Genomic DNA, 25,219 nt, shown 5'->3' on the forward strand with positions numbered 1-25,219 from the left:
CTGGCATTCAAACAACATCTGTTCTTTATCTCTCTGTGTTACCCTCAGGAGAGTGATATCATTCATGGTCACCTGGCTGAAATAGTGTGGTTTTAGTAAGCGGACATTCAGAGGTGCCTGTTCCTGCTGGGCTATTTGCCTGTAGTGGCACAGAAATCTTCCCCTCTGTTAGCCATGCGGTGGGGGGAGGGGTGAAGCAATCATCCCAGAGAATTGGGTGTGTGTGTGTTTGGGGAGGGCGTTAGTTGGGTTTGTGCTGCACGTTAACCCGAAAATTGCAGCCCCTCCTTTTAAATTGCCAACCCATTTTTAATGGGCAACCCAATGGCTACTTCGTATGGGAAATGAGGGCGCTGCTGTTTGAAGCCATTTCCACATGTTATGAAGGTTAAAGAAGCCAAAAGTCTGTGGCTTACCATGGCTGCCTGCAAGCCGAATTCTGCTGTCTGGCCCTGCTTGAGTGATCTCTCACACCAAACCGACATACCCTCAATAAGAGGCAAAATACGACCTTGTAATGAAAACACATGTGCTATGTAATGTTAACAGCAAGGTTTACCGTGAAAGAGTGTACCCATTGTTCTATAAAATGTGTCCTTTTAACTACCACTCTCCCTTTTTTTTTCCCTCCACCAGCTGGATATGTTTCTCCTTCCCAGAGGCTAGCGAAGATTAGAAGGCGAAAAAAACGCACTCATGATTAAATGTTCTCTGACCTCATGCTGTCCTCCCACACTGACAGAGCACAGCAAAATACATGGAGGCAGACAATCTCAGAGTGCGGGAAAATACAATATGACTGCGACGAGAGTTGGCGGGCTGAAGATGGTAGGTGGCGTTAGCTTTTTGAAAGCAGGCAGGAGTCAATGTTCAGGCTGCTGGAGGATCAAACTCATATGCTCCAGTGTATGGTTGAGCTGCAAGAAAGGCAGCAGGAGAACAGACCGCCCTCTTCCCCAAGTTCCATAGCCTTCTCACCCAGACGCCCAAGAACGCGGTGCAGGGGCCTCCGGCCATCCAGCCACTCCACCCCAGAGGATTGCCCAAGCAACAGAAGGCTGGCATTCAATAAGTTTTAAAGTGCTGTGTGGCCTTGTCCTTCCCTCCTCCATCACCCCTCCCAGTGCTTCCCTCTTCCACCACCCCTCCCGGGCTACCTTGGCAGTTATCCCCCTGTTTGTGTGATGAATAAATAAAGAATGCATAAATGTGAAGCAACAATGACTTTTATTGTCTCTGCAAGTGGTGATCGAAGGGGAAAGGGGAGGGTGGTTAGCTTACAGGAAAGTAGAGTGAAACGGGGGGGAGGGTTCCATCAAGGAGAAACAAACACAACTTTCACACCGTCGCCTGGCCATTCCTGAAACTGGTTTTCAAGGCTTCTCTGATGCGCACCACGCCCTCCTGTATTCTTCTAACCGCCCTGGTGTCTGGCTGCGCGTAACCAGCAGCCAGGCGATTTGCCTCAACCTCCTACCCCGCCATAAACGTCTCCCCCTTACTCTCACAGATATTGTGGAGCACACAGCAAGCAGTAATAACAATGGGAATATTGGTTTCGCTGAGGTCTAATTGAGTCAGTAAACTGCGCCAGCGTGCTTTTAAACGCCCAAATGCAAATTCTACCACCATTCTGCACTTGCTCAGCCTGTAGTTGAACAGCTCGTGACTACTGTCCAGGGTGCCTGTGTATGGCTTCATGAGCCATGGCATTAAGGGGTGGGCTTATCCTTGGGGTGGGTCCCCAAGGATAACTATAGGCATTTCAGCATCCCCAACAGTAATTTTCTGGTCTGGGAAGAAAGTCCCTTGCTGCAGCTTTTGAAACAGACCAGAGTTCCTGAAGATGCAAACGTCATGTACCTTTCCCGGCCATCCCACATTGATGTTGGTGAAACATCCCTTGTGATCCACCAGTGCTTGCAGCACCACTGAAAAGTACCCCTTGCAGTTTATGTACTCACTGCCTTGGTGCTCCGGTGCCAAGATAGGGATATGGGTTCCGTCTATCTCCCCATCACAGTTAGGGAATGCCATTGGATCAAAGCCATCCACTATGACTTGCACATTTCCCAGAGTCACTACCCTTGACAGCAGCAGCTCAGTGATTGCATTGGCTACTTGGATCACAGCAGCCCCCACAGAAGATTTGCCCACTCCAAATTGATTCCCGACTGACCGGTAGCTGTCTGGCATTGCAAGCTTCCACAGGGCTATCGCCACTCGCTTGTGAACTGTGAGGGCTGCTCTCATCTTGGTATTCTTGCGCTTCAGGGCAGGGGAAAGCAAGTCACAAAGTTCCATGAAAGTGCCCTTATGCATGCGAAAGTTTCGCAGCCATTGGGAATCATCCCAGACCTGCAACACGATGCGGTCCCACCAGTCTGTGCTTGTTTCCCGGGCCCAGAATCGGCGTTCCACACCATGAACCTGCCCAATTGATACCATGATGTGCACATTGCCGGGGCCCGTACTTTGTGAGAAGTCTATGTCCGTGTCCTCATCACTCTCGTCACCACGCTGCAGTCGCCTCCTCCTCGCCTGGTTTCGCTTTTCTTGCAGGTTATAGTCCTGCATATCCTGCTGGATAACGCGCACAGTGTTTATAGTGCTCATAATTGCCGTGGTGATCTGAGCGGGCTCCATGTTCCCAGTGCTATGGCGTCTGTGCTGAAAAAAGGTGCAAAACGATTGTCTGCCATTGTTCTGACGGAGGGAGGGGCGACTGACAACATGGCTTACAGGGTTGGCTTACAGAGAATTAAAATCAACAAGGGCGGTGGCTTTGCATCAAGAAGAAACAGAATGGCCCCCTCAAGGATAGAACTCAAAACCCTAGGTTTAGCAGGCTGTTGATTTCACGGGGGGAGGGAGGAGAAAATGAATACAAAACAAATCTGCTCTTTTCTTGTTTTGATCCACTTCATCTATCTTTATACATCTTGCTGGCAGCAGACTGTGCAGTACGACTGCTGGCCATCATCATCTCCTGGGTGCTCGGCAGAAGACAGTGCAGTATGGCTGCTGGCAATCATCGTCTCCGGCTGCTCATTAGAAGACAGTGCAGTAGGACTTCCGTCAGGACTGAATTGCCATGAGATGAAACTTAAAAGGGTAATGACCTGGCTGAGTCACTCCCATGTTTGTCTAGGCACCCCGACCTCACCAAAATTGGTTAAAAGAGCATCCTGGAGTACGTCAACGATGGCTACCAGTCATACTGCACTGTCTGCTGCCAAAAGGCAATGAGCGGCTGCTTTGTAGCAATGCAGTATCGTGTCTGCGAACACCCAGGAGACATACGGTGATGGTGAGCTGAGCGGACTCAATGCTTGCTGTGGTATGGCGTCTGCTCGGGTAACCCAGGAAAAAAGGCACGAAACGATGGTCTGCCGTTGCTTTCACGGAGGGAGGAAAGGAGGGAAGGGGGGCCTGACGATATGTACCAAGAACCACCCGTGACAATGTTTTTGCCCCATCAGGCATTGGGTTTTCTACACAGAATTCAAATGGGCAGCGGAGACAGTGGGAACTGTGGAATAGCTACCCACAGTGCAACGCTCCAGAAGTCGACGGTTGCCTCGGTACTGTGGGTGCACTCCGCCGACTAAATGCCAGATAAATGCACTAAGACCATTTGTGTGGGGACGCACACAATCGACTGTATAAAAACTCTTTCTACAAAACCGACTTCTATAAATTCGACCTAATTTCGTAGTGTAGACATAGCCTTAGTTTGACAGACGTTTTACTGCAGTCTTGCCTCTTGTGGATTTTATGGGCTCACACACAAATGCATGTGCAGCAGAGCAGTTGTTCTCTGGATTTAATCAAAGAAACTCAAAGCTTGGCAGGCCGGCAGGCACAGACAGACTTGACTATGCAAAATATGATATTTCTGATTTGAACACCTGAAGCTACAGAACTTATATTCATTGTGGAGTGGTTTGCTGAATGGTAATTTTCTTTATGTCTGTCCAAAACCCACAGTGTGTCTTAACAAAGTCATTCTGTGAACACATTCATTTGGGATCTCTGAAAGCATATGGTAGAGTCAGAGACCCAGTATGCTGTATTGGATGACTGAGAAAGGAACAGTATTAAACACTTACTTGTATCTTTAGTAGCATGACCATAAAATCGGAGAGCCCCACCATCTTGCTTTGTAATGCCTATGCTGCTGCCCCTTCATCCATACAAATTCAAGGGAGGTGCCAAAATTATTAAATTATTCTTGCTCTGTAAGTAGCTCTTCACTGAGCACAATTTTCCATGTTGCTCCTAACTTACATGCAGCCGGTATCCATATAAACAAGGGAGGACAGGTCATCTTGTTCCAAGGGTTCATCCTGGTTTTGGTGGAAGATTTTTGGAAGATTAGGATCTTCCTTGAGTCAGTTAGAAAGGGCTCCTCTTTACCTAGTTGTTACTGTGTTCTTTTGGTAATGTATAGGTGTATGAAACAAATCCTGCTGTGTTTACTCGGTGGAGGCAATGGGGAGTCTGCCAGAATTGGACTGAGTAAAGAATTTGACTCTTTATAGATTTAATTTAATACGTTCTTTAAATTACTTCTACATTGCAATAAATCTGAAGCCTCTGACGTGCAAATAGGTGTCCGGTGTTTAAGGGAATCTTAGGACATAGCTCCTTTTTTGGGTTGACCATATGGAGTAATCCATTTCTTTATTAAAATGATGATCATGCTATAGGGAAGCCCCACTCATCCCTCCTGGCCAATTCAGGAGTCTCAAGCAAATACCTAATCTAGAAAATGGATTTTGTGAAAGGGAAGGGGGCATCCCAGGGGATTGGTAATAGGATGTATCAAGTCACTATTGTCACTGGACTCCTGCCCTGGAATGTAGTTACTCAAAGTGGGATACTGTCTATTGGCTATTCGGCTATATGAAATAAGTATCATGGTCTCAAACCAGTTTGTATTGAACATGTGGCTTCATAACAAAAAATAAATTGCCCCAAACCCCTCCCGCCTCCCCAAAGTATCACAATGGGTTGTAATTGGTAACCTTGTAACAGTCTCAGCAGCAAAGGATTGAATTGGCTGACTGTGGATGAGCACACTCTGCACTGCTGAAACTATCCAAATAATAGGAGACTGTTTTATTCTTCTCTTTCTATCCCTGATCTAGACAAATCAGGGTTGAGACTTGTTGGTGAGGAATTGTTTTGCCTGTTCTGTGGATAAATGAGAGACTTGGTTCTCCCTTCTAGAAGACTAAATTCACCACAGAAATATATCCCCTTTTAAAAAGAAACTGAAACAGAACCCCCTATTTGGACAGTAAACTTGCCCACAGCTACCACCTGCATGTAAACTATCTAATGCTATGTCTCTATTAATCTGCCTTGACTGAGACCCTAGCTGCTGCTGGTTGTGCATGTGGAAGGAATTATTAGGAAAGGAATAAACAATAAGACAGAACATCATAATGGCATTATATAAATCTGTGGTGTGCCCACATCTTGACTACTGTGTCCAGTTCTAGTTGCCCCATCTCAAAAAGGATATAGTGGAAAAGGTTCAGAGAAGGGCAACAAAGATGATCAAGGGTATGGGATGGCTTCCATACAAGGAGAGACAAGATTAGGGCTGTTCAGATTAGAAAAGAGGGATTTAAGGGGGGATATTGATAAAGGTCTATAAAATCGTGAATGGTGTGGAAAAAGTGAATAAGAAGTGTTATTTATCCTTTCTCACAATATAAAAGCCGAGGGTCACCCAATGAAATTAATAGGCAGCAGGCTTAATACGAACAAGAAGAAATATTTTTACACAATGCACAACTAACCTGTGGAACTCATTGCCATCGGATGTTGTGATGGCCAAACGTGTAACTGGGTTTACAAGTTTATGGAGGAGAGGTCCATCAATGACTATTAGCCAAGATGGGCAGGGATGTAACTCCATGCGTAGGGTGACACGAAACCTGTGACTGCCAAAAGCTGGGAGGGGAACAGAAGGGACGATCTCTCCAAAATTGCCCTGTTCTGTGTGTCCCCCTCTCCCAAAGTTCTGATACTGGCCACTTTGATAGACAAGATAGTGGGCTGGATGGACCATTGGGCTGACCCAGTATGGCAATTCTTATGTTCTTAAGTCTTTTTGTCTCTTAACTAATAACCCTGCTGTGACTCTAACTCCATAACTGTTCTGCTGGTAAAAGTGGCCTATAGGTGAACATGCAAGCATATTTGCATACACAGGTTTTGCTGCGAAAACACAGCAAATAATTTTTTTTATTCTTGGTGCAAGAATTGTTTTTTCTAATATGCAACACATTTTATATGTAGCTTTCACATTTGAATTATTAATATTTAAACACCATAGTGTATCTGTGGGACTGTTTGATGTGTTCTGGATGAGAAGGAGTTCTACTCAAGCAGTATCAGATGTAACTCCATATGGCAATTATTGTGTGAAGCTAAAATGCTTGCCAGTTATAATTTGGAACATGGCATTAGATGCAAAGATATTACGATACAACAGCACGGTACGAGTCTGGGTTGATCACTGTGTGCTATGCTTATTACAGTAATATCGGGTCCTAACCTTGAGGGTATGCAATGTGAGATTTATATGCTTGTACATACGTTGCTGATTAAAACAGAGTGGGGTACAGAACTAATTGAAACCGTTGAAATTTTATGACACTTGAGGAGTATATTTCTCCATCTCTGAAGATCTAGTATCTTGCATCTAGGCACTGTGCAGCTTTGCCTGCATTCTGGTAGGTACCTCAGTTGTACTATGAGATTTTTGTGTTCTAATAAGGCAAATATCAGATCTTTTTTCCTGGGCCAAGGAAAAGCAAAGACGTCGAGTCTCATTTATCTAAGCATATGTTAGTGAGTCAGTTCCCAGATACACAGGGTTAAATGGTGGTAGTCCTGCAGAGCTGGACTGAATGTCATGACCAAATGTGTTTATTCCTAACAGTGGCTCCAGACTCTGGAAAGGGGACAGGTGGCTGGTGGGCTGGGGCTCTGGGACCAGGGCTGGTGCAGAGGGGCTCACACTGCATTGTTTTGAAGGTCAGCCATGCTTACAGGGACTAATGCCATGAGCATAGCTCTTCCCACCAATCCCTATTCCTACCAACACAGGCTCTGACAGTCAAACTCACAATAGAGCGTGCTGTTTTTTGTCTATACAGTACAAGAAATACGACAATGTCAACACTACTGTCTGTATGCTTTGGAAAAGAAAGGGGAAGCATTTTTTTAATCCAAGTGCCTCCTAGCATAGAAATCTTTCAGTCCAGTTCATTTCTAACCCAAAAGCCCATCATTTTAGTAAGAGCCTTCAATTGCTGTGAAGAGTGAGTACTTCGCTGTCTTTTTCCTTACCCTCTAGTGCCCAAACTACATTATGTCCTGGTAGTCATTCAAAGTTTGTGTAGTGAGTTCAGTGGGGCCAATGCCAGATAATAGTTAATGGGGATCACAGCAATGCAAAGGGATTAGACCTGCAAGTTTTAAGATTGACTTTGATCCTTACTAATATAAAACTCAGATGAGTATCTTCATACCTCACACCCATTGAAATGGCTTGGTATGAACCCACCAGATAAGTGGACTCATCTTTCCCAACCAACATGACGCATAGGTGGGCTCATCTTCATTTCCTGGCCCCAGTTTACAAATAGTTAATAACCCTATTACATGATAGGGGTCAGTATCTACGGACTTCAGCTAAACACCCAAGAACTTCCCATCTTCATAATTCAAATGGCCGGAGCTCATGAATACTGTGTGTGACAATGGTAAAGGATCACAGAATGGCACTTCCTTCTAACACCGAACAAGAAACTTTATTAGAATAAGGAAAATTATTCCTAAAGATTCTCTCTCTCTCTCACTGTAGAGCTTCTGCTGCTCTCCTGCCTGGCTTTCTGCTACAGTAAGAATAACAGTACACAATCAACAAAAACAGTACAAAAGTTAAAGGAAAGACATTTCTGGGTTAACAAAACTAAATCATGCTGCTAGAGTTGAAGGAAGTGCATGCTATAGTGACTTATGAGGAATTTCACCCAGACAGGAAGAATCAGAGACAACTAAAACTAGGAACAACTTCTATAGGGAAAAAATTCAAACGTAAGTTAATTGTTAGCTCTCAGAAATAGAGACTGCCTCTTCCATCTCTGACTCAGTTTGTGTGCTAAAATGATCCATATGCAACACAGCATCCTCTGGAGTGCAGCCTTTCACAACAGTCGTGCTCTTGGTGGGGAATAGCAGAGCATACTGGAGTCATGACTTTGTCGAAAGACCCGTGAGCTTTTAACAAGCAGAGGTGTATAATCCATAAGGAATGTTATGGGACGCTTTCATGTATAGAGCGTCACACCCATCTTGCAGCATAGTCTCTTGTTCCAGTCCCATACTGATGTGTAGAAAATTAAGCTTTTAGGAGAGTCCACTTGCTGGCTGTTAATTTGATGGGGAGAGGGGAGAGAACGTCAGGTTTTAAAGGAGCTGGTAAACTGTAGGCTGCCAGTTCTTCCAGTAGCTATTGTAACAGAAAGTCCTACCAATGAGTTAAAACAGGATTTCTGGACTACCCATGAGGAAATATCAGGCTTGCCTTAGTCTCCAGAGGGTCTATTTTGGCCTTCTAATGAAATTTTCTTTAGCAACTTTTGCTACTCTATTAATTCTTCCTGCTGGAGACCTTCCCAGCTGTTATCCTGAATTGTGAGACCAATTATTCACATTGCAGTGACTGGGGTTCTACAAAGCATCAAACCTCAGAGTTACTAATGTATTACCTGTGGGTAAAGCCTGTTGCAGCCTGGGTTTGGGCCAAGGGGATAGATAGCTAGTGCTGAAACATTCCCAAAAACCAGTGGGGTTTTAACATTGAAAAATGTATTCTCAGAAGCATGGTTTTCATTCGCCTGTATTGTGAAAGTTGGAAAAAAGGTGGGAGCTCCAAGAAATGTTAGCTTGTGCCCAGTGCAAAGAATGTCTAGATACTTTAACAGGGTCTGTTTTCAGAATGCCATTGAGTCTTCCCACTGCAGCTGCTACACCACATGCCATTATTTTAAAGTCTTTTTTTATGTCTTTATAATAAAGCCCTAGAAGTGCAGAAGTTATTTTCTTGCTGGCATTTATTTGCTTTTGCTGCATGCACACAGAGACTTTGCACAATTATTGTAGGATTCACATACAGCTAAATTGTGAAAGGGGTGGTACTTTGTTGTATAAATCAAGTACAATGTACCATAGAGCATATATGGACCTCTGAAGTCTGATTTGATATGAAATTAGACAACTTAATGTGACCAATTGTCTTCTGCTAACCTAACGGCTAATAGATTCTTTCTCTAGATGCTGCTATTTACTGAATCCTCCTTTCAATCCTTAATAAATTACCTCTTCAGTTATGCGCTTTTTGTCCCCCTTTCCTTTCCTGTCCTTTCTTCTTGTCACCCTCCCACCCTATATTCAGTATGATAGGGCAGGAAGCATCCTTTTAAGACAACTAGAACTGTCTCTTAATGGATGGCTCCTGGATCTGACATTTCTCCACACTATGTATGTTTTCTGTGTGAAGAGGATCAGGAGATCACGTATAAATGATGAATGCCCATAGTGCACTGCACAGCAGTGCCATCATGCTCCTGGGGGAGTGCTGCTGCTGTTGATTTTTACCCTAATGTAAACATATTGCCAAGCTAATACAGTTAACAAGCTTCAGTATTTTCCATCTTAGATCATATTGATAGTTCTATAATGGGCTTGTATGAAAGCTGCAAAATACCCTGTGAACAAAGTGTCTTCAAATGTGTTATCTGAACTTGAGCTTTGCCACTGCTGCAATATGTTTGTGGGTCATTTGTCATTAAAATCTTTACCCTCCCTGAGAAGAATTTTGCACCAACAAGAGTCCAGCACAAGGCCCTCTGCAACACTTGAGCCTCCCAAGTCTCACACATTAAGGACTAAAGCAATGCACAGGGTCTTGACCACACGTCCTGCCTTGCCCTGCAAATTTCACAAAATAAACTTAATGAAGATGAAATACAAATTATTTCTTTTAATGAGCTTTCATAGGATACAGCATGTTCACAGCCTGCAAGCTGGTTGGTCAATGACCTCTATGAGCAACATAGCTAGACCTTACATTGATTTAATTTTGTGAATACCATTAGCAATAATTTAACACAACTTTGAAGAACTAGTTATTATTGTTTCAATGTCTTAAGGTTTCAGTGCTAGAGAGTGTTTCAAAAGAAAGGGCCTGATCTCTCTCTGACTTATCCTGGTTTTGCATTTAGATTGATTTTACTTCACTGTAACAAACCTCCAGTGTCAGGAATAACCCTTCTGAAGTCAGTGCAGTTATGCTGCATAAAACTGGTGTAGCCGAGTTTTTAATGAGGCTATTAAAGTACTATTAAATGAGTGTGCTTGCAGCTTAATTCTTCAATGTAATGCAGGAGATAGGCTTGGCTTTTGGCCTGACATATTTGTCTAGTAACATAATGTCTAACATCTAATAAGAACATAGGTATTGCTATACTAAGCAGACTGGTGAACTCTCTGGCTCAGCATCCTGTCTCCAACACTAACCCGCCCATACCGGCTACTTCAGTAAAGAGTGTAAAATCTCCACAATGGATAATAATCGCATTGTTTATTTTTTTGGCCAGCGGCAGGGGTAGCTTCTTCTTAAATCAGCTGCAGAGTGCCTGGAATTATGCTCTTAAGCACTCCTAGTTCGTGTAGTTTTGTACAGATGGAAGGGGGAAGAAAGAACACTTTCCCCTTTCCATTAAGTACAAAAATGTGCAGGCAGAGGCTGGCTATCAACCACACTACACACCATGTGCAAAGAAACACAATGTGACTGCAGTAATAACAAAAGCTAACGAAAGGGATGTGAAAGAAAATGTCTCATGAAAGGTACACATGGAAAAAAGTCAAAATGCTCTTCTTCACTACACTTTGAATCGTGGCTTTGAGTATCAAGGTAGGTGAGATTAAAAAGGTGTTAGCTGGAAGCAGAGAGAAGCTTTAGTACTTGAATTGATTCATTGGCTTCCATACATCAAAAATCCAGTCATATCTTTAGATAGGAAAAAGTGCACGGATTGATTGGTTGTTAGGTGTTCTGCTAACAACAAAACAAGGCATTTATTCATTGTAGTGGTTGGCAATTGGTGAGATGCCAGTCCAGCCAGAATTATCATACACTTCCTCCTTTCTGCCCATGTCAGCATATAGTAGGGCTAATTCTTCCCTGCCTTGAATTCTGAGTGGATAGCATTTTATACCAGTTGGCACAGTTGCCAGTGGCTACACAAGTTACTCTCCTGACTTTTAGAGTCCCATCCTGTGATTTGCTGATTGCCCTCAAACACCCATTCAAGTCAATTCTGTAAACCTTATGTATTCAAGCAATCGTATGGTTGGTTATATCGTGCCACCATTTAATTGACTGTCCTTTTCTCTTTGTTGGTCACCCTGTCTTGACTAACTCCATGAATGGCTTGTTTAGCCTAACTAAAAGAAGGTTGAGGGGAGATATGATTGCTCTCTATAAATATAGAGAGAGGGAGAGGGAGAGGAATTATTTAAGCTCAATACCAATGTGGACACAAGAACAAATGGATATAAACCGATCATTGGGAAGTTTAGACTTGAAATTAGATGAAGGTTTCTAACCATCAGAAGAGTGAAGTTCTGGAACAGCCTTCCAAGGGAAGCAGTGGGGGCAAAAGACCTATCTGGCTTTAAGATAAAACTCGATAAGTTTATGGAGGAGATGGTATGATGGGATAACATGATTTTGGTAAGTAATTGATCTTAAAATATTCATGGTAAATAGGCCCAATGGCCTGTGATGGGATGTTAAATGGGGTGGGATCTGAGTTACTACAGAGAATTCTTTCCTGGGTATCTGGCTGGTGGATCTTGCCCACATGCTCAGGGTTCAGCTGATCGCCATATTTGGGGTCGGGAAGGAATTTTCCTCCAGGGCAGATTGGAAGAGGCCCTGGAGGTTTTTCCCCTTCCTCTGTAGCATGGGGCACGGGTCACTTGCTGGAGGATTCTCTGCTCCTTGAAGTCTTTAAACCACGATTTGAGGACTTCAATAGCTCAGACATAGGTGAGAGGTTTTTCGCAGGAGTGGGTGGGTGAGATTCTGTGGCCTGCGTTGTGCAGGAGGTCAGACTAGATGATCATAATGGTCCCTTCTGACCTGAATATCTATGAATCTATGAATAAATTGGCTTAAACCAAGAGCTCAGAACATCCAAACGTTTATAGCATGATACCTCTTGGTCAAGTATGCAAATCAATGTGATGATGAGTTAGAAACTCATAGGGGCAGATCCTCAGTTAGTGTAAGTCCAAATAGTGTTGACTTCAACAGAACTATGCCAATTTATACCAGCTGATGCTCTGGACTGATTAGTGCCAACATTTGGAATTTCCTCTGATGTTTTCTCTCCTCTCCCTCTCACAGACAATTTTCTGCAGGATGGGTGATATAGCTCTGTGTCAGATAGAGGAACGGGAGGAGAGGGATCCTCCAGACTCTAGATGTCAGCACTTTGCCGTAGGCTCTGCGATCTGTACTCCTAACTTGTAATTTGTATCTCTGAATTTGGCAATAGTAGACATGGGAGAGATGTGGACTGGAGCAGACAGTCTTTACAAGTACAAACCTTGCAGCTTTATCACCTTTTAGATAAAATATTGGAAATTCTTTAAATCACATGATACCACATTTGTTTCCAAAGTGGCCAGTGTCGTAACAGCAGTGTCTTTTTATTCTGTGGCTACTGCAAGTGATAAAAAATATCTAGAGGCTTACAGAAAAGGCTCACGTGATAGAGCCATATTTATTCATTTAATGTAGCCCGATGATCTTGTGATAGGGCAAGTGAATTTTTTAAATTTTATCTGTACTTCCGCTCCATTGGTTCAAAGGATAAAGCATTAACTCCTTGCACCAATTTAGGATGGGAGATAAGTGTCAAGCAGAAGCAAGTGGGTATATTTTTCCTAGGGTTCCCAGGGCTCAGATGATCGTCTTCTGTTTCTCCTACCATAAACCCTAGGAAGCTCAGCTTTGAGTGAGAGAGACAGAATCTGCTATCTAAATAGGCATTTATATTTCCCTCATTACCATGGTATCTGAATGCTGTGGTATCCCAGAGGCATAAACAACATAGCTTCCTGCTATTGATACCATTCTTGAGTTAGCCAGGAAAGTCACTACACTGAAGTGATATTGTGCCCATGTCTCACCTTGGGACTGAGTGTACTGGTTCATAGACAGTGGGTATAGCTAGCTACGGTGTAAGCTGTTATATCATAATAATGCCTAGACGGATCTGCCAAGTGTCCAGCACCTCAGTTGACATTTGCACTCAACCCATGTGTTCCTGCAGCCCTGCCCCATCCCTTATGCCTGGTTTTGTGGTGGTGACCTACCTCCACATTACTACAGCCCAACCTGAATGTGTCACACAGCCAGACTTCAGGCAAAGAGATGGTTTGGACTGCGGTTGAACCTCCCAGACACCAGGTCCACTGTGTCAGACCTACTGCTCTGTTTCCCCTCTGTCTATTCCTCCTCGGATAATGATGAAGGAAGAGCTATCAACTTCTCCTTCAAACCAGCGAAGGTCTTTGCTTCTAATAATCGAAAAGGACTGAATGCAGAAGGGTGAGCTCTTAGAGAAATTCAGCTTCCTCTAGAACCGAGTTGAACTGATCCACAGTTTCATAAAGTAGGTTGTTCTCAGGAGTCATATGAGCAGGGGTAAAACATAGTTATAAATCCTCTCAGAATTGAGAGGTTGGTTGACAATGCTAGAGACTGGCTCTGTGTGTAAATCTTTCTAGAAGACCTCCAGAACATCTTATTAAAGAAAACCTTTGGGCAACACCACCCAGAAAATCCATGTCAGACTGTCTCAGAAAGTCACGTGCCTATATTTGTCCAGCAAAGGATGCAGTGAGATACAATGGTTTCCACAGGAATTATATGTTTCTTGTGGCAGAACAGTAGTGCTCGAGGAAGAATAGGACATCTGCATTGAAAATGAGGTGTTAGTCACCTCTGAAGAAGGGCCAAATTTACAGAGTATCAAACAAACCCCTTTTAGTATCCATCTGCAAGACAGGGCTGAGAATTTGTTGAAGAGAGATGGTTGCACATTGGGAGGACAGTGCTGAAGACCTGGAGGACTGGCTTCACATCAGAAATACAAAGACCATGCTTCCTATCATAATAAATGAATGCTGCCTGCCAGTTGGTCCTATAACCATTATATCAGCCAAGGCAACAATGTATCAGTGTTTCCATTCAATTTCTATCTGTTTTGATTCATCATATAAAATTCAGGAAGCAAACCTGAAAATGATCAGACTATTAGATTGTCACTATTACACTAGATATTAGATGTTTTATAAATAAAAATTACATTCAGGAAGTCATTATTTGTAACTTGTTTTTCCTCATTTTAGGACAGGGAGCTCAGGTGTCCCCTATTGGCTCCAGGTAGTCACAATATCTAGACGCAGTGTTTCTTTCGATTTCTGCCTAAGCCCCTCATCTCCTGAATTTCCATTCTGTAATTCTACACTCTCTCTCCTGTTCTGTATAAATCAAATGAGTATTTACAGTCAGCTGGCCAAGTGGCTAGTCTGTTAATCAAAATGCTTTCGTTTCCCCAGTTCACACCAGGGGAAGCAATAAAAAAGCATTGAGCGAAGACAGTTGTTGATTTTAGAGCATTTCACCCTCTGGTGAGTGCCTCCTGTCAGCTGGGTGTGGTGCTGCCATTTTATTTTTCTCTTGGCACCCCTTGTAGGTTGTTGACCTCATAGGTGTTAGTGGCTCAGACCTCCAACTAAGTCAGACAGTCAATAATGGATGAACCCCTGCTGGGGTAACAAAGGTCCAGCAGGGCCTATCGCTGTGCCCTTGTTAGTGTCTTTAGCCCTGTTTCTGGGCTCAGTTCTCAGCCCCTTCTATGCTAGCTTTAAGTCCACTGCCCCCAGGGCTTGCACCCTGAAGACTCTGATTTTACCTGATCTCACAGCCCCAGCTCTCTAGCCTGTCACCCCTTAAGCTCAGTCCCCTTCCGAGGTAGCAAAGTTCAACAAATGGTTGGCCCTCTCCAGGATCTTCAGCCCATTCTCTGGGTCTTTTTAAACTTCGGCCCTTTTCTGGGCTTTTAGTAAAGAGTCTTATCCTCATCTCATGGCTTAGGCCACTTCCTCAGCGGCGGGACCCAGGTCCACTCGCTACTCTGGGTCCCAACCCAGGGACTCTGTGAACAGCAGTCATGCACTGCTTCCTTTAACTCCCTAAATTAGCTACTACTGTTTTTCCCCGGGCTTCTTCCCAGCGGGTCTCTTCCCTGTCACCTAGTCCCTGAGGGGTACTGTACTCAGGTTCATGCAGAGGCAGTGCGTGGGCAGTGCATAGGAGGTTGCTTACCTCCCCAGATTTCTGCCAGGGTGTGCTGGCCCTGCTCAGTCACATAGTATGGCTGGGCCTCCTCCCTGTGTGACAGCTGCTGGAGCTGGCAAGCTGTGCTCCGTGTGGACAGGCAGGAGCGACAGCTAGGAGCTGCAGGGAGGGGCTGCTGCTTTCTGGGAAGGGAGACAGAGTAAAGGGGGGCCTGCTTGGGGAGCGGGGCATGATTAATAGTGTTCCAAGTTAGCCAAACCTTTAAATTGTGCCCCCCACTGTCAGCAGGTACAGATCATCTCTGGGTTCGTGCTCTCCTTCCACAATGCAAAATGCACCTAGCACTCAACTTCTGGTTATCTCTCAGGCTCCTCTAGCCAGAGCAGAGCACCCTTTCTGCCACTCAGGTCCCAGTCAAACCTGGCCTGCACAACCCATGCAGCTCCTTTTAACTGAGCCTGCTGAGCTCTGATTGGCTGCTTCTCTACAGCTTTTCTAGGTGAGCCTGGAGGATCCAGCTGCTCCTGTCCTGAGGCGGGGTGTGGTAGGACCACAAGGCCTCCAGCAGGGGGCCTCAAAGGGCCTGGTATACCCTGTCACAGCAGTGTGTATACAGACTCCACACTGGAGAAGAATGGGTTAAGGAGCTGCTTTGTGACCAGGTGGCCTGGCCCCACCCCAGCTTACCTCACCTCACCTGCAAAGCTTGCACAAGCTGGAGATAGAGCTTAAAAAGGGAAGCAGAGTAGCCTTGTGGCAGGCAGATGGGTAGGGGAGAGGACCTGTGTTCTGAATCCTTGGGAAGGAAAACTCTAGGAAATCTTGCTGCCTGAGGCTTGGCAATACCTGACCTGACCTGACCTAGCCTGGCCTGCAAAGGAGGGCCTGGTGATTTTTGAAGTCAGAAACTTTAATTGTGTAAAGAGAAAAGGAGTACTTGTGGCACCTTAGAGACTAACCAATTTATTTGAGCATAAGCTTTCGTGAGCTACAGCTCACTTCATCGGATGCATACTGTGGAAAGTACACAAGAACTTTTTATACACACAAAGCATGAAAAAATGGGTGTTTACCACTACAAAAGGTTTTCTCTCCCCCCACCCCACTCTCCTGCTGGTAATAGCTTATCTAAAGTGATCACTCTCCTTACAATGTGTATGATAATCAAGGTGGGCCATTTCCAGCACAAATCCAGGGTTTAACAAGAAAGTCGGGGGGGGGGGGGGGTAGGAAAAAACAAGGGAAATAGGTTACCTTGCATAATGACTTAGCCACTCCCAGTCTCTATTCAAGCCTAAGTTAATTGTATCCAATTTGCAAATGAATTCCAATTCAACAGTCTCTCGCTGGAGTCTGGTTTTGAAGTTTTTTTGTTGTAATATCGCAACTTTCATGTCTGTAATCGCGTGACCAGAGAGATTGAAGTGTTCTCCGACTGGTTTATGAATGTTATAATTCTTGACATCTGATTTGTGTCCATTTATTCTTTTACGTAGAGACTGTCCAGTTTGACCAATGTACATGGCAGAGGGGCATTGCTGGCACATGATGGCATATATCACATTGGTGGATGTGCAGGTGAACGAGCCTCTGATAGTGTGGCTGATGTTATTAGGCCCCTAACACGGCTGTTACTCTGAAACCTTTATTTTTGTGTGCAGTTCTTTACTTCTGTGAGAAAAGGGGACATTGGTAGGGAGTGATCCAGGGAGACGGCTGTGTGGTACCCCAAGGTGCAGGTCTTAGCTGCTTAACGTTGAGCCTTGGATTGGAGCCCAGTGGAGAGGATAGGCCCAAGCTTGCCTACCACCCTCTGAAGAGGGAACCATGCCAGGGAACCTAGCTGGGGAAGATCCTGAAGGTGCAAGGATCCAGATCCCAATCAAAGGGGGATGCTCTGAATTCCTTGCTGACTTCTGAAGAATTCCATGTTCTTGAATTCTGTATGCATATAGTTGGAGAGCTAAGATGCTAAAAGGACAGGCCATCACGTAGTAGAGCTGTACTGAGAAAGGGGAATGCCTAGGAGGAAGACACCCTACCACGCCCGGTGTCACAGCCAGTGAGTATTCCCCTTCACAATGTGCAAGGGAAAACACAAGCACAAATAAAACAAGATAAAATGTTCTATAAATGTTGAAGAAACTGGTATCAGATAAAATTAAACAATCCTCTGAGAAAGGAGAGAGAAGTGAAGAGTTGAAGAGACAGGAAACCTGAGGAAGGTGAGCTTTCACAGGCGGAATTTAGGGACTAGATGAAGCATTTGTAGACAACTGCCTCCATATCCAACCAAACTCCAAAATTCTTTTTAAAACTCATTTTTAAGGCACTCTCATGACTTCTACAGTCCTGACTCGTTATGTTTGAATGCCTGGGGTTGATAATGAAAACCAACAAGAATGAAATGGAATGTTATTCGCCTAAAGTCTAATTTAAGAGCCCAAGCCAGCCAAAAGTGTACCCGGATTTCACCCACTACAAGGACTTCCTTAATTTTTGCTAAATTGAGTCCGTGAGAGGTCCCAAGCCCAAATCCTGTACCCTACACATAACCTGAATAATGGGCTGTGTATGGGGCAAGGTTACACAAAGGTCAGGGAGAAAAATATCCACCCTGTCAAAGCACAGCACGGCTGTTGCTGCATGGGGAATTTGCTCTCCGAAGCCATTCAGCCACTGTCCCCTTGCTGCCCTTTAAACCCAGTTCCCTGCACTAATGGATGGGGAAACTGCATTGCAAAGGGAGGCTCCTTACATCACGCCCTCCGTGCAGAGCTGTATCATTTCTGCTGTCTATTGGGCCCATTTTCTCTCTGAAAGTGGGAAGAGAAATTATCAAGAATTTAAACATAATGGGAGTCTGTACTGGTTTGCACCCCAGTGATGCCAGCACAGAATCCTACCACTGACTTTCTAAGCCTGCTTCTCCCACCATAGCCACGCTGAGTAATATTTGCTGACAAGAGCAATCTCACTGAATTGAAGGAACAGGCCTTAAATATTTTATAACATTGATGTAGTAATTTGTAATATGGACTTCAGAATATTACTCATGTTAATTTATCATAGATTTTATTTTACACCATGCTTAAAAACATCTGACACTTTACTCTGGGTATCTTTTGTCAGTGGTGTAATGAAAATTGTGGGGTTTTAGTATTCTGGATTCTTTCTGACAGTGGGATGGTTTATCTTTCAATCTGTAATAAGTGCTTCCAAGATCCTAGATTTATCTTCCAGTCTCTACTCTTCTCATTTCCTACCAGCTTGTGTAACTGAGTGGTGATACATTCCCCATCTTGGGCTGTCACCAGTGCTGTACCCATCTGTAATGACATTTATAAGTCACTCTAACAGGATGAGCTAATCAGCATCCAGCCCAGCTATGGGCATGAGGCAGTGGGGAATATTTGTATGTGAGAAATTCTTGGCAAAAAGAGAGATTTTAATAAGACCTAATATAAAATGTATGAAGTGGATTTTAGGAGTATTTAAAAAAATATTTCAATCATTTCTAAATTGATTGACACATCTGTGCCTATTGGTTATTAAACAGCAAGATGCAGTAAGTGCATGTTTCACTTTTGATCTGTCATTTTTAGGATGTGCCTTGCTTTGTAGCAGTTTACCCCTCGTATTTTATCCATATAATATGTTCTGGGCAGGCATGTGCAGTCACCGACATTCTTTTAATTTTTTTTTAAACACTGCTGGCCAAGCTTAACAGGTCAAAATTAATGACACATCACTTGAAATTTTGAAGATTTGACTCTTGCCTTCAGACAGCTGGGTAAGATTGTTTCTTGTATATAGGCCATTTCTAGGATGAGTTGTGCAAAAAAGCAGAAGTGAGAGAGCAAAGAGACAGTGCAGTGCAACTCTAAGAAGCTGTGAAAAGGATGAAGTACTGAATGCAGAAGGACCAGAAAAAATAGGCCTGAAAACTGAAAAGAGAGTGCATGAAAGGAGTGGGCTCTTTTTCTGAAAACAAGCAAACGTAAAACACCTGCCTTGACAGTGACAATGTAATAACAACTACAACTAAGGTTGTTTGCCCCACACAATGGGCTAGCGGCGTGGGGTTCCAGCTGCATGGGTTCTACCCACAACTCTGACTTGCTGGGTGACCTCTGGCAAATCACTTCACCTCTCTGCCTAGGTGTGTTAGCAGTGTTGGCGTTGGTTTTGCCCCTCGAATGTAGCCTCCCTTTCATGTGCTTTCCTCTTTCAGTCCTTATTCTGCAGTTTTTTTTAACCTTCTCTTATTGTAGTGACCCCCATTTCCTCTCTCTAAAAAGTATTTACAAACCACCTTCCACAGGCCTTCTAAAAGTGGCACCAGAATCCTCATGTCCTCGTCTAGCTGCTGATAGCCTGTCTCTTGAAAAACTGACTTTTTTCTGGTCACTGGTAAAATGAATTTGGCAAGATAGGAGGCATCTGCTTATGACCTGTCAATCAGGCAGATGCTGCCAGCTAAGTAAAAGCATTTTTGTGCCTACGTCTCTTACAAGCCATTGCCTGCCCACTTCTTGTTCTTTAGTAAGAGTGTTGTTATTACTTACAAGCCATTCAGTGAATCGGGCTGCCTCATGAAAGGCCCAAGGCTAAGACAGATCAGCCTGGGGGAGGGCGAAACTTGCTGTGAATGGGGGTGCAGAGGGAGAGGAGAGGGAGCTATTGAGCCTCAGGCAGGGGGCAGCTGACTCTTGGCAGTTCCTACTGCTGTTCCTTGGTGGCTAGCACCTGGCACCCTGTGTGCTGATGGTTCCTTGTTCCTCCTGCCGCTTCATCCCATCAGCCGGCACACATGCTCCTGCCTATCCTCTCATCCAGGTATCTCCGCTAGGATCGCGGTGGCTGGAAGGCAGAGGGAGGAGAACTGTTCCTACCTGCTCCCTGGTGGCTGGTCAGATCCTGTGGGCTGCCACAGCCACTCCAGCCCCTCTTCCAGGCTCCACTCTCGCTTCTGTCCACCCCGTGGTGTGTGCACGTAGGGACAAAAATATAGCAGGATCATGCTCTTCCCTCTGAGATATTGGGGGGTTGGGAAACATTGGGTGATGCAGAGAGAAACATACCTCAGCCCTAGGGTGGCGAGGCAGCCAGTTTTCAACTGGAACGCTCAGTCGAAAAGGGACCCTGGCGGCTCCGGTCAGCACTGGTGACTGGGCTGTTAAACATCCGATGGGCGGCACAACGGGGCTAAGGCAGGCTCCCTGCCTGCCCTAGCTCTTCGCAGCTCCCAGAAGCAGCCACCAGGTCTCTGCAGCCCATAGGCACAGGGGCAGCTAGGGAGGCTCCGCACTCTGCCTTCCGCCCCAAGCGTTGGCTCTACAGCTCCTATTGGCCAGGAACAACAGCCAATGGGAGCTGTGGAGCGGTGCCTGCAGACGGAGGCAGTGCACAGAGCCACCTGGCAGCGCCTCTGCCTAGGAGCTGGAGAGACATGTCACTGCTTCTCGGGAACTGCCTGAAGTAAGCGCCACCCGGAGCCCGCACCTCTCACCCCCTCCCTCATTTTGAACCCCTCATTTCTGGCTCCACCCTGGAACCCACACCACAGCTGGAGCCCTCATCCCCCCTGCACACCAATCCCCTGGCCCAGCCTTGAGCCCCTACCACACTCTGAACCCCTCATTTCTGGCCCCAACCTGAAGTCCGCACCCCTTCCTGTCTCCCATTCCTCTATCCCAGCCTGGTGAAACTGAGCGAGTGAGCACGGATAGGAGAGAGCAAGCGACCGAGGGAGGGGGGATGGAGTGAGCTGGGGTGGGGCCTCGGAGAAGGGGTGGGACCTTGCGGAAAGGGGCTGGGAGAGGGCGGGGCAAGGGTGTTCAGTTTTCTGCAGTCAGAAAGTTGGCAGCGCTACTCAGCCCCTCCAGTATTTCCATTGTGGGGTGCTAAATCCACCCCAGCCAGCTGCCCCTGAATCACGTAGAGCAGTGGTTCTCAAAGGCAGTCCGCCGCTTGTTCAGGGAAAGCCCCTGACGGTTCGGGCCAGTTTGTTTACCTGCCGCGTCCACAGGTTGGGCCGATCATGGCTCCCACTGGCCGTGGTTCGCCGCTCCAGGCCAATGGGGGCTGCAGAAAGCAGTGTGGGCCGAGGGACGTGCTGGCCGCCCTTCCTGCAGCCCCCATTCGCCTGGAGTGGAGAACTGCGGCCAGTGGGAGCCGCGATCGGCCGAACCTGTGGACACGGCAGGTAAATAAACCGGCCCGGCCCGCCAGGGGCTTTCCCTGAACAAGCAGCGGACCAGCTTTGAGAACCACTGATGTAAAGGAAAACCATGCCGCTTCAATCAAATGGAATTATTGGAGCATGCCTGCAAAATAAAGGCTACAAGAGAATGGGCTAACACAATTTATTTGGACTTTCAAAAAGCCTTCCACAAAGTCCCTCACAAAAGGCTAGTGAGGAGACTAAATCGTCTCTCAGCCTGTGACTATGTTCTGTCATGATTCAGAAACTGGCTAAAAGATGGAAACCAAGTAGGAATATCTACAATCAGGCTTCAGCAGCAGATGAATAGTTTAACAGCAGTTCTCCCCAAGGACCCATGATGGTACCTTGGTTTGATATATCCATTAATGGGAGAGCAGCTAAACTATGAAGTGGCAGAATTTCCAGGTCACACAATTATTCTGGGCAATAAAGACTCTGAGGCCCTCCAGAAGGACCGAAAAAAGGTAGGTGAATGCTGCCATTTTAAGAGTAAATCCAATGTTAATCATAAAATAGAATATCAGGGTTGGAAGGGACCTCAGGAGGTCATCTAGTCCAACCCCCTGCTCAAAGCAGGACTTAATGCAAGGCAATACAGATTAGAAGGAATAATTTGAATTGCTTGTATACGTTGCTGAGATGTAAATTTCCTCTAACTGCCAAGGAAAAGGAATTGGGCCTTCCTGTGCACAGATTAATTAATATGATAGTTATGTAATATAATGAGGATTATACAGAAGGTTAATTGGGTGTTCCTGCAGTATTTTTTTCTCCTAATCTAAGGAAAAGGAGCCATGCAGTAAAATTAAACGCAACATTTAAAAGAAATACAGAGAAATATTACTTTACACAACATATAATTAGCCTGTGGAAACTATCATTGAGAGGTTAGGAGGATACAAAGGGATTCCATGTTTTTATATAGGGGCAGAAATGCCCTTTTAGGGGGTGGTTATTCCACTGTGGTGACTTTGTACCTTCCTCTGGAGCATCTGGATCTGGCTACTGTCAGTGGCAGATACTGGACTATCTGGACAGTGGGTCTGCCAATCTGGCAGTTCTTCTGCTCTTCTGAAGCAAGAGTTTTCTCTCCCAGACAGTCTTCCTCGACAGATGGGCAATGTATCCTTTAGCACTACTTGTCTAGAGGAGGATCAAAGATAAAGAGTTTTAAATAGAAGATCTGCACTGCTTATTCAAGCACATCTTGGAGGGGGGGGGTGTCTTCAGATTATTTTAGTGATTGGCTGAGTTCTGTGCTAATGATAATTTGCTGATGGTGTGCTGATAGGGGAGAGGAATTAGCTATGTTGAGGGTGTGGCAGAGTAGCAAAAAAGATTGAATTTTTGGTTCTGCACTAGGGGTGATACTAGCTGAAAAGGAAACAGACAGTACTGTGATAAGATAAATGCATATTGTCACCACTGCTATTTTCCTGCTTTTGGACTGTGATATCACAGTGAGATTCCGTTACTGTGAGATGGATAGACCTTTCCATTTTTAACGTCTGCCATTGTACATTTAGTAAAAAGTTCTAATTCCAGAAACTGAGCCCATCCTCCTTAAGGATCCCCTAGATAGGGAACTGTGTTGGATCTTTTAGGCTCTCTCCAAACTACCTTCCTCACATATGTTAATGAATAGTAAACACGTGACTTTTTTCCTGAGAACTCTGCTAGTTAATCTATGACATGACTATCTTTTCCCTCCTCAGCAACCATGGTAATTGGACAGTACGGCATATAGAGCAGTGGAAAAAATAACATGTCATACTTGCTAGCAGGATTTCAACTGTGTCGTGGGCAGAGCTGTGACATTCTGGGCCAAATTCAGGCTTGGTGCTACTCCACTGAGATCACTGGAGTTGCACCTGCTTACCCCGGAGCTGAATCTAGTTCTCCTACCCTGAAGTGTCACACTTACTGATGCAAGAGAAAGCTGTGTGAGAGAAAAACTCACTAACTCAGAGTCATGATCTTCCTGTTGCTTTCCTTACTGGATTCTCCAGAACCAAAGCTTTCATTATCCATGAGGGAAAGTAATTTCTAATCCTTCCCATTGTGAAGATTTTGGTAGCCTTTACGATGTAAAATAATGTTTGTCTGCAGCCAGGAATAGCAAAAAAAAAGCACCAAGGAAAAATATTAACTTAACCAGTCATTTCAGCCTCAGTATGACCACACAAGCACTATCATTGCGAACCATTTTACTCCTGATTGCCATATCAGATCTGTTCAGCCAATGTACCTGTCTCAGCTTGACGCTGTGTGCATTTGAAAGCATATCTCATTGGACTAAGTGGTGCTGATAATTCAGTAGGCAAAACTTTCCTGAGTCATTTAAAGAACTAAATCTCCAGCCATCTGCTAGAAGGCACTATGTAGTTGGAGATCTCCTCTTTTGGATGAGATTTAACAAATGGACAGGACTTTAGTTGTATCATTGACGTCTGGGTCCTTCTTTCGCAGAAGAAGAAATCTCAATCGTGGTGTCTTGGCCAAATTTCTATTTGGTTAAGTACATTCTGCCGCCTATATATATATTCCTGCTACAGTTCTCAATCATAAATCTCCCCCAGCCTCAGATGTTTATGGGTGGTATGCACCACTTATTCCTGCAGAAACCAATGCAGCCCCCAGATGTCATGGACTGGGGAGATGTCTGTCCCATAAAGGAAATAACCAGAATTAATATTATTCTGTTGCAGTTGGTTATGATCTTGTTCACTTCCTGCTGTAAACTTCCATTGTGTGCTGCCTTTCTAGATGAGGCTTGAAGTGTGTCTGCAAGGCCTTGTGTAAACTAGAAAGTTGTACAGCTTTGACTGACTCTTTTTGTGCTATGTTTGTACAGCGCCTAGCACAGTGGGGTCCTGGTCCATGGCTGGGGCTCCTGGATGCTACAGTAATGCAAATAATAACAACATACTGGTATAGTGAAAGTAGTACAACCTCCCTCGTGTGGATACAGTTGTTATTTCAATATTCTGATGCTTTATACCTCTATAGCTGTTACCATACAGGAAGGGAACTAACAAGATCGGTGCTATCCTGATATAATTAAGTCTGCACTAGTGCTTGTACTGCTGTAACAATATTGGTGAGGGCAGGGTGTGAATTTTTGCCAATATTGTTATACCAGTACAACTTTTGAGTATAGATCAGGCCTACCTCAAAATCTTTTGGGATCCTTCAGGATGAAAGGTACCTATATAAATGCGAGCACTGTCTATAATAAAGATGCAGGTTTTGAATGTGTAAAGAGTATAGGGTTTTTTAAAAAGATTCTTTCAATTATTGTGATAATGTGGATATTTACTACCTGTCTCTACAAGATAGAGTAAAAGTAAGGTTTGTATTGCCATCAGCTAAAATGAAGTGGTTTTAATTATGCAACTTGCAGGGTTTGGGGTTTTTAGTTAAATCTGGTGCATCGGTAGCAGTGAAGGTGGTTCTGTGTAAATTCAGTACATTGCTAAATATTTATGAATGAATCTTCTTGTGTCTTAACAGTGGCATCT

At 44.7% G+C, this 25,219-nt stretch overlaps 1 protein-coding gene across 5 annotated transcripts in view; it reads left to right on the forward strand.

Moving 5' to 3' along the window:
• PRKCE (protein kinase C epsilon) overlaps positions 1–25,219 on the forward strand; it is a 507,167-nt gene that overhangs the window by 66,340 nt on the left and 415,608 nt on the right. The window lies entirely within an intron of this gene.

Source organism: Chelonia mydas, chromosome 3, assembly GCF_015237465.2.
Source record: "Chelonia mydas isolate rCheMyd1 chromosome 3, rCheMyd1.pri.v2, whole genome shotgun sequence".
In the NCBI taxonomy this organism is placed as follows: Eukaryota; Metazoa; Chordata; order Testudines; family Cheloniidae; genus Chelonia; species Chelonia mydas.